Below are 14646 nucleotides of genomic sequence, written 5' to 3' on the forward strand. Positions count from 1 at the left end.
TGTACTAATGGAGCCTATAAGCCATAGAATGACGGAAGAATAGGGCTGTAGCTGGTGTTCCATGCTTCAGCACACAAAAGTGCGCTGTAATACCTCTCAACTACGGGATTCAAAAATCGTCGGTATGCTCATACTCCGTGCACGTGCGTTGTGGCGGGTTGTGGTGTGCTTTTCTCTTCTTTCTTCCATTTTTTTTTTAAGTGAAGCTTTCTTTTTTTACCACGACACATCAACACTATGAACAATACAGGGACCCGCAAACAGTATAAAGCTTGTTGCATTTCTCGTTAACATGCATGCATTTATATTGCAGCAGCAGTTTCGAGCTCGGAGATTTGATCCTGCCCCCCGCATCATTCCACCGCATCTCTCCACCGCTCCACCGTGCCCAAGTCGAGGCTTCGCGACGACTGCTTTCTTTGGCAGCGTTTATATCCTCTCGTCCTTCTCCACTCTAATGGGAGAAGGAGAATAAACGGTCGCGCAGAGCCAGGTGGCATTTCGCCGAGTTGCTTTTACGCAAGGTAACGATTTTCTTTTGTCGCAAAGGAGTAGTAACCTTTTGTTGCACAAGCCATGTCGTTGCACAAATACTTGTAAAGACCTGCTCTACACCTCGAAAGTGTATAGTGGATTGACTAGAGATTCATACCTATAAGAACCGATGTTCCACCACTATTGGGCGTTACCACCGCACGCACGGTATGTCACACTAATACTACAGCCGCCGTAGTATGCGTGCGTGCGTGCGTGCGTGCGTGCGTGCGTGCGTGCGTGCGTGCGTGCGTGCGTGCGTGCGTGTAGTATGCATGCGTGTGTGTGTGTTCGCGTACTTATGTCCCACATTAAGTGCGGCTCTAGGATGCTATGGGGAAGTGTCGCTGGCCTGCATACACTAAACCGCGTATCAAATGGCCTCTCTATAGACTTAATACCCGTGTCACATGCATCCATGAGCTCCTTTTAGAACTCCTTTGTATCGAGTGAGATGCACTCGGTATGCTTTAGCTAAATTGGGTGGCTTACTTTCAAGTAGCGCGTATGGGAGAAGTAAAAATAACACTGAAACAAAAAGCAGCGCCTGAATTCATAAAGTGGTGTACGTATACGCAAGAACGGTGCATAAGAGGAAGCTCCGGACAATAGTCGTAGCAAGCGATATTACAACGATAGCTCCGGTCAATGACAGAGATTTCTTACCAACGAGAAACGACAATTACGCTAATTCAACTCCGTAGTATGCACGGCTCCCATTCAACTGGACTTCAACAACCTCGCGTTGCCATCGCCGAGAGCTGCTGGAGGTTACGAAAGCCAGGAACCTTTCGCATGTGCGTGTTACGTTAGAGCGATTGTATGGCACTGCTGTTCACGTGGCTGATGCACGCCGTGTGACTGCCATTCGTGATCGCCACACAGCAAGATGCTTGTGCATATGTCGACAAGGGGGTGCGAGATTCCAGCTCACGGTGGTCTCTGGTGACAAAAGCGACCTTGTTTCATCTGTAAAACATAAAAAAAAATCTAAAGAGATTTCCGCGGCGATGCGATGTTCTTGGACGGGAAAAGCGCATGCGACAATGTAACTCATGAATTTATACTGAAAGACTTTGGGGATGCTGCATTAGGAGGCCTCGTCTTCCGATTGTTACGTCACAACGCCACAAAGGCAACAAGGCGTATATATCGAACCATCATGTTCTAAATTACGCTTACCGTTTGCGTAATCCTAATTCCAGTGAAGCTTTATGAGGTAGCAAGTCGATAACGAATGTGAGAAAGCATAACTCATACACTCGCTCAATTACGATTCTTGATTTGGTAAATAATTCTGGGAGAAAGCGGCATTTCCCCGTATTTACCGACCAGTGGCCGAGCGTCACAAAGTAATAAAGAAAGTTGAGTTTCCTCGTTGTCCTGCAAATACATAGCCTTTCAAGCATTCATTTGCTACAAACGCACCAAGAGCGGCCATTATGCACAGCCGTGCACCCTTATACTATATTTGCGCAAGGATATTGTAGATAAGCAAGAACGGCAGTAGCTTAGTAACAGTGTTCGAACGTTGTCCATCGATCAGTACTTCCTCGGGCCAATGGCGACCCAGGCACAAAGTGGCTCAGCATACTGTCGTATTTTCGTTAATACTAATAGGAATCGATGTACCGCTGGCGAGCAGCCGGGAGATTCGCCATGTGCCGAGGCCTTGCTTAACCTAGGAAGCAGCGCTGGCACTATCTATAGCTAGGCGTTATTAAAGCTTAAGCCTATGTAAAACTATATACGACATATATATAATACATATTTCTGCATGTGACCATGAATTCGAGAAATCCGTGCACATATATAAGTGATGTGCAGTACTTTACATTAAATGAGCGTTCGATATCTACGATGTACCTAAGGCACCGGCGCTGGCCTGCAAAGCCCACTCATTGGTGCAACGTTTTGCCCAAATGAAGCAAATCTCATGGTAGCGAAGCAGGACTAGAGTCCCGTTCGTAATACCAGAGTCGTTTAGGGCGATGAGCAAAACGAGAGCAAGGTAAAAGCGGGAGCCAACGTATCGACAAGTTTACTTGTCTTTTTTAAGTCCACTCTTTTACCTTGTTCTCGCTTTGATCATCGCCTTGAACTTCCATCTCCCGCATTCTCCTTGTTTTCCCCAGAGCCTTTTAATACGTTGAATTTAAGGCTCTGGCAATAGGCAGGACAGGCATGAAAAACGAAACAACGCAAGATCACTTCATAAACATTATAGTCCATCACTGCCGACAAAAAGAAAGAAGAAAAAATGCCTGACCAACCTACCGAAGACGAAACTTGAGAAAAAAATTTGTTTGACTACTTACGTATTATAAGCAAGTCTGACACGCCACGTTCATGTGCCATTGTAGACCTCACATATCTATACCACATAACAATTAATCTCAGAATGAGCCAAACCGTGATTTGCGGCCATATAGCCTGGATTTAAACTACCACATTACATAGTCGTTATCAGGTTACCTTGAGGTGCGCAGTAAACTCTGAACATATCTCGGGCATCGGACTAATTAAAGAAGACAGAAGACGATATTTCTCTTCTTTCTGATATTGGAGGTTTGAATAATCCGACTTCGAATACTTTGTGCTCTAAGGCCAAGTTGGAAAGAAGTGTTAGTTAATATATATATATATATATCCATGGCAAGAAATAAAACATATAATCAGACTTTCGTTCATACAATTACGAACAATATCATCAAGTGATGAATCCTTAGCAGTGCCCTGTACATCCCACCTGATTGATTCTAATTTGTCTATGACAGCCTGTTTCCGTAGACTACGCAAACAGCCTACATCCTCGTAACTTGTTACTCTATTTCATGAAATTATATTGCACTGTATAGTAGGTGGCATAGTGATGAAGGCTCGTTATGTTATACCGTGAAACAAAGCATTGCTTAAGAGACAAGGATGGCTAAGAGAATAAAAACACACTAGCGCACTTTGTTGTAATTTTTATGTGCGTTCTTGTCTCTTTAGCACTACGCAGTTTCCCAGCGTGGAAAACCAACAAGCCCGAATTACTTCATCGCATTGTGTCCTGGCTAAGTGGTTATACAGCCGTCGCTTATAGATTGCCACTTCAAAGCCACCTTCGAGCTTAATTTTAATTTACAGTCATATTCAGAATGATCGGTACTCAGTGGATCTTCATCTACGCCCTGCTACGGGTGGTTCTACTGCCGGTGCTGTTGCTTTTCTTGAAAACACGCAAGAATAGCATTAAGAAAAACTGCCTTTTAGATTGCGCGCCTTTTAATTAATTCAAGATACACAACCAAAGCTCTCTTTCTCTCTCTTTCTTCCTTTCTTTCTTTTTAATTGATGAATCGGAGGTGTCAGCATGCCCAACCTTAGTAACTATTATAATTAGCGTAACCCGTAGGACGTGAGCCATCGGAGACGTCTAGATATGTTCGGTGACTCCAAGAATGTAGTGGCAAGTACACTTCTGCAAGACTCGTAAAGATATAGATGCGCCAACCGATTACGTTTGCTCATTTTTTTTCGCGACGTCACGGCAAAGATGAATTTTTTTTCATTATAGGCGTTTCTTAAGAACTAGGTTTTAGAGCGAGAAGGCCCTGAAGCAATGAGCAGTGCGAGGTTCTGAGTCGGGCCTTGTGCTGAATTCCTCGAAAGTCATGCTAAGACACATCCTTATGAAGCGCTATGACTGTGTCTGTCAAGGAGCAATGGTGCCTTTCGCCCGTGCGGAGCCAGAAAGGAGCGTTTAGGCAACGACTGGCTTGCGCAATAAGAGGCGTGATGTCTGTTTGCGTGATGCTCTTGTCTGTTCTTGCCTGTTTGCGTGATGACGCAAACAGGCAAGCAGGCCGGCAGGCAATGCCTGTGTTGCATTGTTTCTGGCCTCTCGAAGAAAAAAAAAATCAAGTTTGTGATCGCGGGATCGAATCTCGGTCACACGGCACAATAGCCCGCTTCTCTAACCGTTAGACTGCAGCCAAATTTTTAGAGCGCAGCTCTTTGGCGTCCGTTCCTGGGTTTCGCGTCGTCGTCGGCGTTGTCGTCGGCCTCGTAACCAGCTCCGCCCCCCTTTCATCCCCCCAGCGCTAGCAGCGACCGACTGATACCGCTGGATGCCGCTGACGCCGCTAGAGAGTCAAGATAACGTGACTGCATAGAACACCGTCGCCGCCATGCAGAAAGAGGAGGAAAGGGTCCCCCCCCCCCTGTTCTTGTGTGGCGGATAGGGTGCTCTTCAGTTGCCGACGCGCCGGTTATTTCACGTAGGCCCCGGCACGTCGACGAATACGTGACCACCTTCCCACGGCTAGACCTGGTTCTTAGCGCTGCGGAAGCGAGGGTATCATATTGTTTGTGTCGGCATCGGCGGCGTTGTCCCTGAAACCAACTCCGCAGCTGTGGTTGACTCACTATCGGCGTCAGCGGCATCAGTCAGTCGCTGCTATCTCTTCCCTCCTCCCTTTATCGTGTTGTCCGCTTGCTGCGCGCGCTTCTGCCCCCATCGTTTGCCGCTGGGTGTACACGCCGCCCCCCTCCCCCCTCTTCCTGCGAGTCTCCGGTTGTCAAAGCGCCGGCTCGAACTTAATTCCTTTCTTCGCTCCTCCTCCAATGCAACCCCTGTGCGGTGGCAATCAGAGAGCCAGATCGGTGGCGGCGGATCTGTATATGTGCACCGCCCGAGCCGAAATTGCCGCTGCCGTTCGCCCTGTGCGGTGGCAATCAGAGAGCCACATAGGTGGCGGCGGATCTGTATATGTGCACCGCCCGAGCCGAAATTGCCGCTGCCGTTCGCCACTGCGAAATTATCTGCCAGTTCTTTCTGAGCCATGAGCGAGACGACCGATGGAAGTCCTCCGTCTGCTGCTGCTGCTGCTGCTGCTAAACGAGCTGCCAGAGCAGAGGCCCAGCGCCGTCGCCGTCAGAATCCAGAGGTGCGTGCCGCCGAAGCAGAAGCTTACCGTCGCCGCCGTCGAGATGATCCAGGAGTACGCGTCGCCGAAGCAGAGGCTAAGCGCCGCCGCCGAGAAGACCCTGCCGTTCGCGCCGCCGAAGCGGAGGCTCATCGCCGCCGTCGAGAGCAACCAGCAGTAAGCGAGGCTGAAGTCTATTTCTCCGACCACAAAGCTTCCTTCATGACTGTCAAGAACTGTTAGTGGAGTCTTTGTTAAAAGAATACGTGTGAAAAATAACAAAAAGAATTCTGTGATAGCGCATACATGTGTTGCTCGATTTCTTTGCCTCAATCTATCGAAAAGGTGAAACGGCTTATTTGCTGCGCTCAAATTTCGCATTAGGAAGTAACGTAATCGTCGGTAATTTTTTTTCTATTCCATGGCATTCATTACAGTAACATGCGCAACAACTGATTACTGAACCGAAATTGATTTGCCAACCAGTGACACGAGTGACCAACACAGTAACGCAATAAAATAATCACTATACGTTCATACATGTGAATGACGGGCACAGCGACTGTCACACACACAGAAGCAGAACAGAATATTGAAAATCAGTTCTGCAGAAGCCCGCAAAGGGAAGGAATGTTGATTGAAGGGAGAATTACAATCCACCTGAGTGTAGCACGAAGTTACAATGGAAACTCAATGCGATTTGCTCAGAAAGAAAGCTTGGCGATTGAAGAAAAATTCACCCAGATTCGGGGACCATCATATGCACTCTTCATACTTGCAGAGGAAATTATTTTATTAAAAATGCAATTATATATATAAGCGTGGCACAAGGATAAGCACTACCGATCAAGACCGGATACTATAGTCGTTTAGAAAGTCACCTTCATCATAAATATGATTTAGCTGTGCAACTGTAAAGCCAGCATTCCTGGGATGTGTTGCCCAATGAACATTAAAGAAACAAAATTGTGCAGAAATCATCGACGAAGACTGTAAATTCTAAGCTAATAGCCGAATTCTCCCAGAACATCATTCACTTTATTAAAGGAATGATACGCTCGAAGGCGTGCACTTGTTGCAGCGAGCATATTCGGGCCGCGTTCGTTGCTTCATTGTGCAATTGCGTGGCGAACAGAGCCGTTAACCAGCGCGTCCGCAGCGGTATAGTATAGGTGGGTATGACATATATATGAGCCGGTTCTTCACACGTGCGAGCGCCGCAGTGGAAGGCTACTGCCGTTGTCCTTTCCCGCCGCCGGAGCCTTCTCCCCCAGTCGCCACATGGACAGCGAGATAGAGTGGCTAGAGGGCTGCTCTTTCCAGGTTGCTCAACCACAGCACCTAAACCTTCAGGCACCCCAGGCCTCTCGTGCGTCACCACGTATACGCCTGAAAGAGTTGTAATAGTAGGCGTTTGGCGACGGATGCGCTACACAACTCCCGGTTGCGCTGTATAACGGGCCGTGTGCGTCGGTGGTAAAACTCCGACCTCCAAAAATAATGTACAGCGCAAAGGACAAGGACAGTGATAGACGACATACACAGCGCTGTGTATGTCGTCTATCACTGTCCTTGTCCTTTGCGCTGTACATTATTTTTGATCATGAATTACCAACTAGCCCAAGCAACCACCCTAGTTCCGACCTCCAGCCACGAAGACGGGCGAAGAAACCAACGATATCAATTCACTTTAAAGCTTCGACGCCACATCTTCATGCAGCGCGATGTCTGCTGCCAGCCTGCAATGATAATGTACCTTCCCATGTTGTTGTTTTTTCTCGCAGGAATGAGCGGTTTGTGGAAAACGTGAACGATGGACTGCAACGCCGAACCCGGATGGTTTCATCGTGGTTGCACTTCATTATATTTAGGGCTACGACCCCGCGCATACTTCTCTCGTGCCAACGGTAAATATAGGTCTTTGATACAAATGGAGGACCCGCCGTGGTTGCTCAGTGGCTATGGTGTTGGGCTGCTGAGCACGAGGTCGCGGGACCGAATTAAGGCCATGGCGGCCGCATTTCGATGGGGGCGAAATGCTAAAACATCCGTGTGCTTAGATTTAGGTGCACGTTAAAGAACCCCAGGTGGTCAAAATTTCCGGAGTCCTCCACTACGGCGTGCCTCATAATCAGAAAGTGGTTTTGGCACGTAAAACCCCAAATATTATTATTATTATTATACAAATGGAGCGTGCGGCACCGCTTCTCGCTAGGTTACTAACGAAAAAAAGAAAGAAAGTAACAGTCCAACCTTACCAGTGTCTTTCACCGGCCTCGTCACGCCATCGCCGTCATATATAGCTCGCCGTCTATACAGCATCGTCATCGTCATCTCGCTGTTACCCGCTACACATTTTTTGTCTTTACTCGTCCAAAAAGACGTACCACTACTGTATCATGCTCTGTCATCGAAACACTATCGAAGTCGGAAGCGTGCCATCTTCAGTGTCTTGCCGATATGTCCGGTGCATTTCAGTGAGTCACAAAGCTACACGGATAACTCAGAATCTCCGGAAAGTTATTCGCTTACTTAAATAATTATCTTCGACGGCACTGGCATATTTTTTTTTCCAAGCACGGCTTGCAATGGGAGCGTTAGAACGCCAAAGTTAAGGCACCCTGCAGGCCTTTGTTCTCTGGTAGGTGCTGGTTGAGTCGAGGTGTGCTCGTGTCATTTGCCCCGGTAGCTTAGCGACTGGGGCGTTGTTCCGCTAAGCACGGCGCAGCGGTTTCAATTCCCGGCCGCAGTGGCCTCATTTCGATGAGGTCGAAATGCAGTACCGCTCGTGAAACGTGCATTGCGTGCACTTTACGAAACCCCACGTGGTCAAAATTGACCTGTAGACTCCCCAATACGGAGGTGGTTCATAATCAGATCGTGATTTTGGCACGCAAAACCGCAGGATCTCATAAAAACAATTTTAGGTGCGTTTGTGGGCACGACATTGCGTGTGTAAGATCTTTCACCAAGGGGGAAGCTCTTCGGTTTTCATGGACTAAGACAGGGCTAGAGGGAAAACAAAGTAAGATATGAATGCTAACTAAGGCTTTCTTGCGGCGTTCTGCTTGTGTGTACGCACTTGTAACTGACAAGAGCTCGGTGTATATAGGTTGTCTATAAACAAAAGGAAATAGCGTGGTGCAATAGTGCCACTGTTTTCTTTACCTTATTTGATATACTTGTGGTACTCTCAACATACACTCAAGCGAATTACAGAGCAGAGCGGCTGATTCAGACATAGAATGTTTGGCACATATGTTTTTTTCTATACAAATATGCAGAAACCATCGACGATGGTTGTCACTGTAAGCGACTAGCACAAACGAACGAACGAACGAACGAACGAACGAACGAAAGAAAGAAAGAAAGAAAGAAAGAAAGAAAGAAAGAAAGAAAGAAAGAAAGAAAGAAAGAAAGAAAGAAAGAAAGAAAGAAAAAGGAAGAACGAACGAACGAACGAACGAACCACTCCCCTACCGCATCTAAATCTCCATACATATTAAAGCTCACGCGCAGTAGCACGTGCGCATCAAAGAGCTATAAAGCTGGCGTTCAAAGGCGAACGTTCGCCTCCAGAAAGCACGCGACCTTTGCACTTAACCATTGCCACCATTCCGACCACCGACCATCGGCCACCGACCAACAACCGCTGAACGCCACCAGCCACGAAAAATGGGCTAAAGATGCAAAAAAAGTTATTCGCTTTAAAAACAGCGCGTAATTACGACTGCATGGCCGGACGATTTCACCTCCTCGACATAGACCACAGCCAGTGGCGTAGCCAGAAATTTCGTTCGTGGGGGGCTCACTTTGCAGCTCGGCCCTCCTCCTCATAGAATTAGCCGAGGGATAACTATATGTATATAAATATATATATATATATATATATATATATATATATATATATATATATATATATATATATATATATATATATATATATATATATATATATATATATATAATTCCCGTCTCATAAAACTCCTTGGGTTCCTGCCTCAAAAATCTGTAAATGACTACACGTCATCTTCCGACACGAATCTGGTTCCCTTGAGCAGTTTTACCGAATTTTACCAAATGTGGACGACGCAAGGCAACAGGTCTGCGCTGCTTGAGGGATGTTGCAGCGTTTTCCACTTGAACTTTGCAAGTTCTGTGTTAACCACATCAGTGAAGTGGGAACGGGCAATGTCGTGAAGGAAGATGTTCCCAATGCTCAATTTCCCACGTCGTTTGTTCTTGATTGCGACACGCAGCCGATCCGACCTTTCACAATATCTGAAACGATTTAGAGTCTCTCCAGGTTTAGAAAATTCTATCAATAATGGCCCCTAACGATCGAAAAAGAAGTCAACAATTTTCCGGCAGAAATGACGGCCTTTGATTTCCTTGGGAGTGGTGAATTCAAATGTTTCCACTGTAAGCTTTGCCGTAGTGCTTCAGGCTAGTAGTAGCGGCACCATGAGTCATCCCCGGTCAAAATTGCAGACAAAAAGTCGTCACCCTCATCTGGGGTTCTTTGACGTGCACTTAAATCTAAGTACACGAGTGTTTTCGCATTTCGCCTCCATCGAAATGCAGCCGCCGTGACCGGGATCCAATCCCGCGACCTCGTGCTTAGCAGCCCAACACCATAGCCACTGAGCAACCACGGCCTTTTTAATTGTGTCGGGGGTGATTGCACGGTGGCTTTGGCCCGGCCATGAATCGTCTTTGTAACTTTCATGTCCTTCTTTGGACAGTTTGCTACAACGCTTCACAGTGGCCAATGAAACGCAATGTTCAACGCATACGGCAGCCATACGGCGAATAATTTCTTTTTGGGAAACATCTTCATTTGTCAAAAACATCACGACACCAAGCTGTTCAACTTTTGGAGTGTGCATTATGTCACGCAACCATGTTCAACCCAGTGTATGAGAGCATTAAAGAACATTTAACCTCACCTCTGCATGTCACTTGTAAATGAGATGCGTATGTTCTACGCGCATGCCTCGAAAATAATGAACCGAACCATTATTGCGCGGGGCGGATTGTCTCACTTTCATTTGACTCGCCTTCGTACATTAGAAATGCGAAGATACAGCTTGATACAGGGCAAAAAATTGTCACTGGAAACAAAGTTCACTGCGCATATGCACGAAACCTCGCAACAACATATTTAAATATATGCATAAGTCACCAATAAACCTACGCTCCTAAGAAAAAGTCACTATATATAATGCGTCAAACAAGGCAAATAAACAGCTTGCGCAACCACAGATTCACAGATCACAGCACCCCACCTCCCTCCACTCCCAAAATATATTGCGCTCGACGGAAGGCGGCGCGCTTCCTGCCCGCTTTTCTCCCTTGCGCACACAAGACTGAGCCACCATCATCGGCTCCCCCCTTCCCCCCCCCCACGCTTTCACTCGCACATAGAGCATGCGGCGCGCGGTCACGATGCTATCGCCCTTGGCCTTTATTTATACGGAACATGAGGGCAACGGCAGGAATGCGCATGGAGTCTTCATATAGCTCCTATTGCAATAATACAAAAGTATCCGGCAACTAAAGCGTCCCGTGACCCATTACTTTCCGCAAAAGAAGGAACAAAATCGAACTTTCACCATGCGACAATTCGCTGCGCCGCAACAAAGTCTTCTTTTTTTCTTTGTGGGGCGGGGGGCGGCGAAATAGAATTACGCCAAGGAAAGCATGTTGGCTACAATCGAATGCCTACTTTGGGCACCTAGTGTGGCTACCGAAGGAATATCGAAGAAAACGTGTGACGCTTGGTCCACAAAAAACCATACGCATACTGCTCGGTATCCTACATGGGCGAGACAAAATTTTTCGGAGAGGTTGCGCTCAAGCGAACCCGTTGCAATCCGTCGAGTCCCCGCAGTGCTGGCGGCGAGCGACTATGCATTGTTTCTCTTTCCCGTCTGCTAGCCAGAAAGCGTCCAAAACTCTGCCAGGTGAAAATGCAGTCGGTCAGAGAAAAGCAAACGCGCATCCAAGTGCGCCGCGCGGCTGTCGATGCAGCACGAGAAAAACGCATGCGCTCTGGCTGAATCGCCAGCCCGCGGGTTGCGAGAACGAAAAAAAAAATGAGAAAGAGGCTCAATATATCCTCGCGAATAAAAGTCTAGGTAAAAAAAAAATCAGCCCTTAGTTACAATGGTGGCTTTGGTGTCTTGACATGGATGCTTTGACGCAGGTGAAAAAAAAAACTGTTCATATTCTTTTCTGTGACCTGACGGCACAAATGAACCACTACAACGCTTTGTCTCATCGGACCTCGCTGCGTGCTTTGTCAACTTGTCTGATAATATGTTGATTTGGCTTGTCTCGTTGTACGGCCCGATGTACGACTTTAGAAAAGTCGATGCACCTTTGGCGTCAAATGTTTACAACAGCATTAAACCCACAAAGTTCCGGAATTGAAAATCTAAAGCACGACTTCGGAAATGTCAGTGCACCTTTCGCATCAAAATGTCATGAGAACTTTATAACCACAAAGTTTCAGAATTGAAATCCAAGCGCTCTGTAGATTCCGCGGCCTCGCCAGATGCCGAGACGAGCCCGCTCGCCATCAAAACACCATTGAAATTTTGTGCTCGGTGGGGCTTCTTGCGTTACGATATGTGACTCCCGGTGCATGGGCGTTGCCGCGAAATCTAGCCCGATTTCGCAATGTTCGCGCTAAAATGTCTTTTCGAGCGTGAATTAAGGAAATTCTAGACAAAATCGAGCATGATTACCGGCGCCGGGAGTTGATTTGGTCGGCGGCACATGACAGCACGAAAAAATTTCCGAGGGGGGGGGGCTGAAGCCCCATAAGCCCCCCCCCCCCCCTGGCTACGCCCCTGACCACAGCGTGCTCGGTGAGGACGACTAAGGACGCGTTGTAGCTTCACATGGACTAGCGACTGCATGCTGCGCTCACTGTGTGCATAATAGCACACGTCGACATGAAGAAAATATAATTATATATATATATATTGGCGAGCACGCCCTATTGACGCAGCTGCTGGTGATAAATCCCATATGTCAGGCGAACACGTGTAGGGCAGCAATTTCACAAGACAATGTTGAATAGGTATAGTAAACGAGTGCAGCGACTCTCGCACCGGCCGTCGTCCCGCACCGGCATTGTGCAAAAAGAATGCGTGACTCGTCACCTTATATGTCTCCGTCTCTATAGCATCCACGTGTAGACACCTCGCTGGACGACGTCTTAATTGAAATTCCGCATTAACTTGTAATTAAGCAACTCGAGCTTTCCGCCATTACAGCGCCCCTCTATTGACGATGCCACTGCGCCTAAATGAATGTTCCTCAGCGACCCCGGAGCTACATTTGCAATCAGACACTCCCAACGCCTACCTGAAGGCCATGAACCGAACGGGTGTTTATCATGGCCATTTCTCGACACGGAAAACGCCGGTGAGCGATGTCGAAGCTCTATCACTATAGTTCAATGTCTGGTGACGTGGCCCTTCATTCTAGGTAACCGGCTCAATTCAAGGCGACTAGCTTTGGGCATGCGCTGTAGAGGGAACTGGTTGGTAAAGGGAACGCTGTAAAGGGAACTATACGTAGGATACATTGAAGGCTGCTGTAGATAAACAGCTCAGCCCACGACTAAGCGCATGTAACCATTGTCAAAGCTACGAAGCACCCGCTGTGGTAGGTTAGGGGCTATGGCGTTGTGCTTATGAGCTCGGCGGCCGCATGCCGGTGAAGGCGACATGCAAAACACGCTAAATGTGCTAAGATTGAGGTGGACGTTAAAGGGTAACTCCCTTGTTTTTTGACCATATTAGGATGTTGTCATATTCGAATGGCATTGACAGTCCTGTCACCGTAGGGTGGTTCAATTTGCTTAGAAATTCACCAATAATTTTAAATAACAAATAAACAAGATATCGAAACCGAAACGGGTAGCTGCTTTGTGTGACGTCACGATGAGTCGATGACGTCAGATTCTACACCATACCACAATGTAAACACGCAGAGTACGTGCAAAACACGCAGTACACGCGACGCTAACACCAATGAAGCGAAGATGATGATGTCTCCTGAAAACACATGGACCTTTTACACATATTTACAGCTAGATAGTGGCCATTTCAGCGGCAGTAGCGGTGTAGTCTCTGACGTCACAAACACAAGGTGGCCAGTAAAAAGTCATGAGTCGGGAACATGCAACCAACCTTTAAAATTCAATTTCAGGAAAACTAAATGACTCGCAGCCATATTATTTGGCACACATAATCAGAGTGCAAGCGAACACGCGGTGGGCTACCGAACACGCAGCGCGCTGCACACAGACAGACACCGTATTATACAGCATTGACACGGTAGCCGATAGCCAAATGCCCCAGTTAACAGTAAAACACACAAAAAAACGGGGGGGGGGGGGAGGTTCAAATCACTGAGTGCGCCACTATACGACAGAAGAGCAATGAGGTGCAACCAAAGCCGTACGCGCTCGTTTAGCACTGATGGCTAGCAGACGATGGATACCTTACACTAAGCGAATAAGAAAGCGTGACTACATTTCCTTGCGTCCAGATGGCTTTCCCTTTGAGTTTCCAAGCTTCCTGCACAACCATCATCTTGTTTAGACAGAAAAGCAGCCTACGTCGTTTTTAACTTCGATGCTGTCTTCGCGAATGATTCTTTGACGGCTTCTGGAACGAGACTCAAGATGACCGCTGTCCTCTCAAGCCGTCTACATTGTCCTTTACGCCGAGTATTGGAGCACAATTATTGTCCTGCCCACGTATGTAGCACAGTGACATTTCATCTTGAGTAGAGTGGAGGCTTTGCTAGTGGCTCCACAGGCTGAAGTTAATAACTACAATACCGCTTCACTCGTCAGGAACATCTTTGCGGTTCACCGCGCATTCTCAACGCACCTCCAGGCCTACGTCTCAGCCCTCAGATCACATTCTAGTTCTTGCCTCGCAGAACTCGGAAACCGAGATTTGAGAGGTGCCATATAGAAGGTTTGAATGCAGCCGAGTGCCTCTGCAATGAACGCATCTACAATGAAGTGGCATGTATAAAAAAAAAGAATAATCCTGTCCCGGTTCCATTGTGAGCTGTGCGGTGCGCGACCTTTACAACGAGGTTACCTGTATAATGAATTATTTCAGTGGCCCTTAAGCAGCTCGTTATCAAGGTGTTCGACTGCATAGTC

The 14646-nt window shown here is 47.3% G+C and overlaps 1 protein-coding gene across 1 annotated transcript in view; it reads right to left on the reverse strand.

Annotated features, from left to right (window-relative positions):
- The window catches only part of LOC135905946 (TBC1 domain family member 22B-like), a 122285-nt gene that overhangs the window by 98289 nt on the left and 9350 nt on the right, over window positions 1-14646 (reverse strand). The window lies entirely within an intron of this gene.

Source organism: Dermacentor albipictus, chromosome 5, assembly GCF_038994185.2.
Source record: "Dermacentor albipictus isolate Rhodes 1998 colony chromosome 5, USDA_Dalb.pri_finalv2, whole genome shotgun sequence".
NCBI lineage: Eukaryota > Metazoa > Arthropoda > Arachnida > Ixodida > Ixodidae > Dermacentor > Dermacentor albipictus.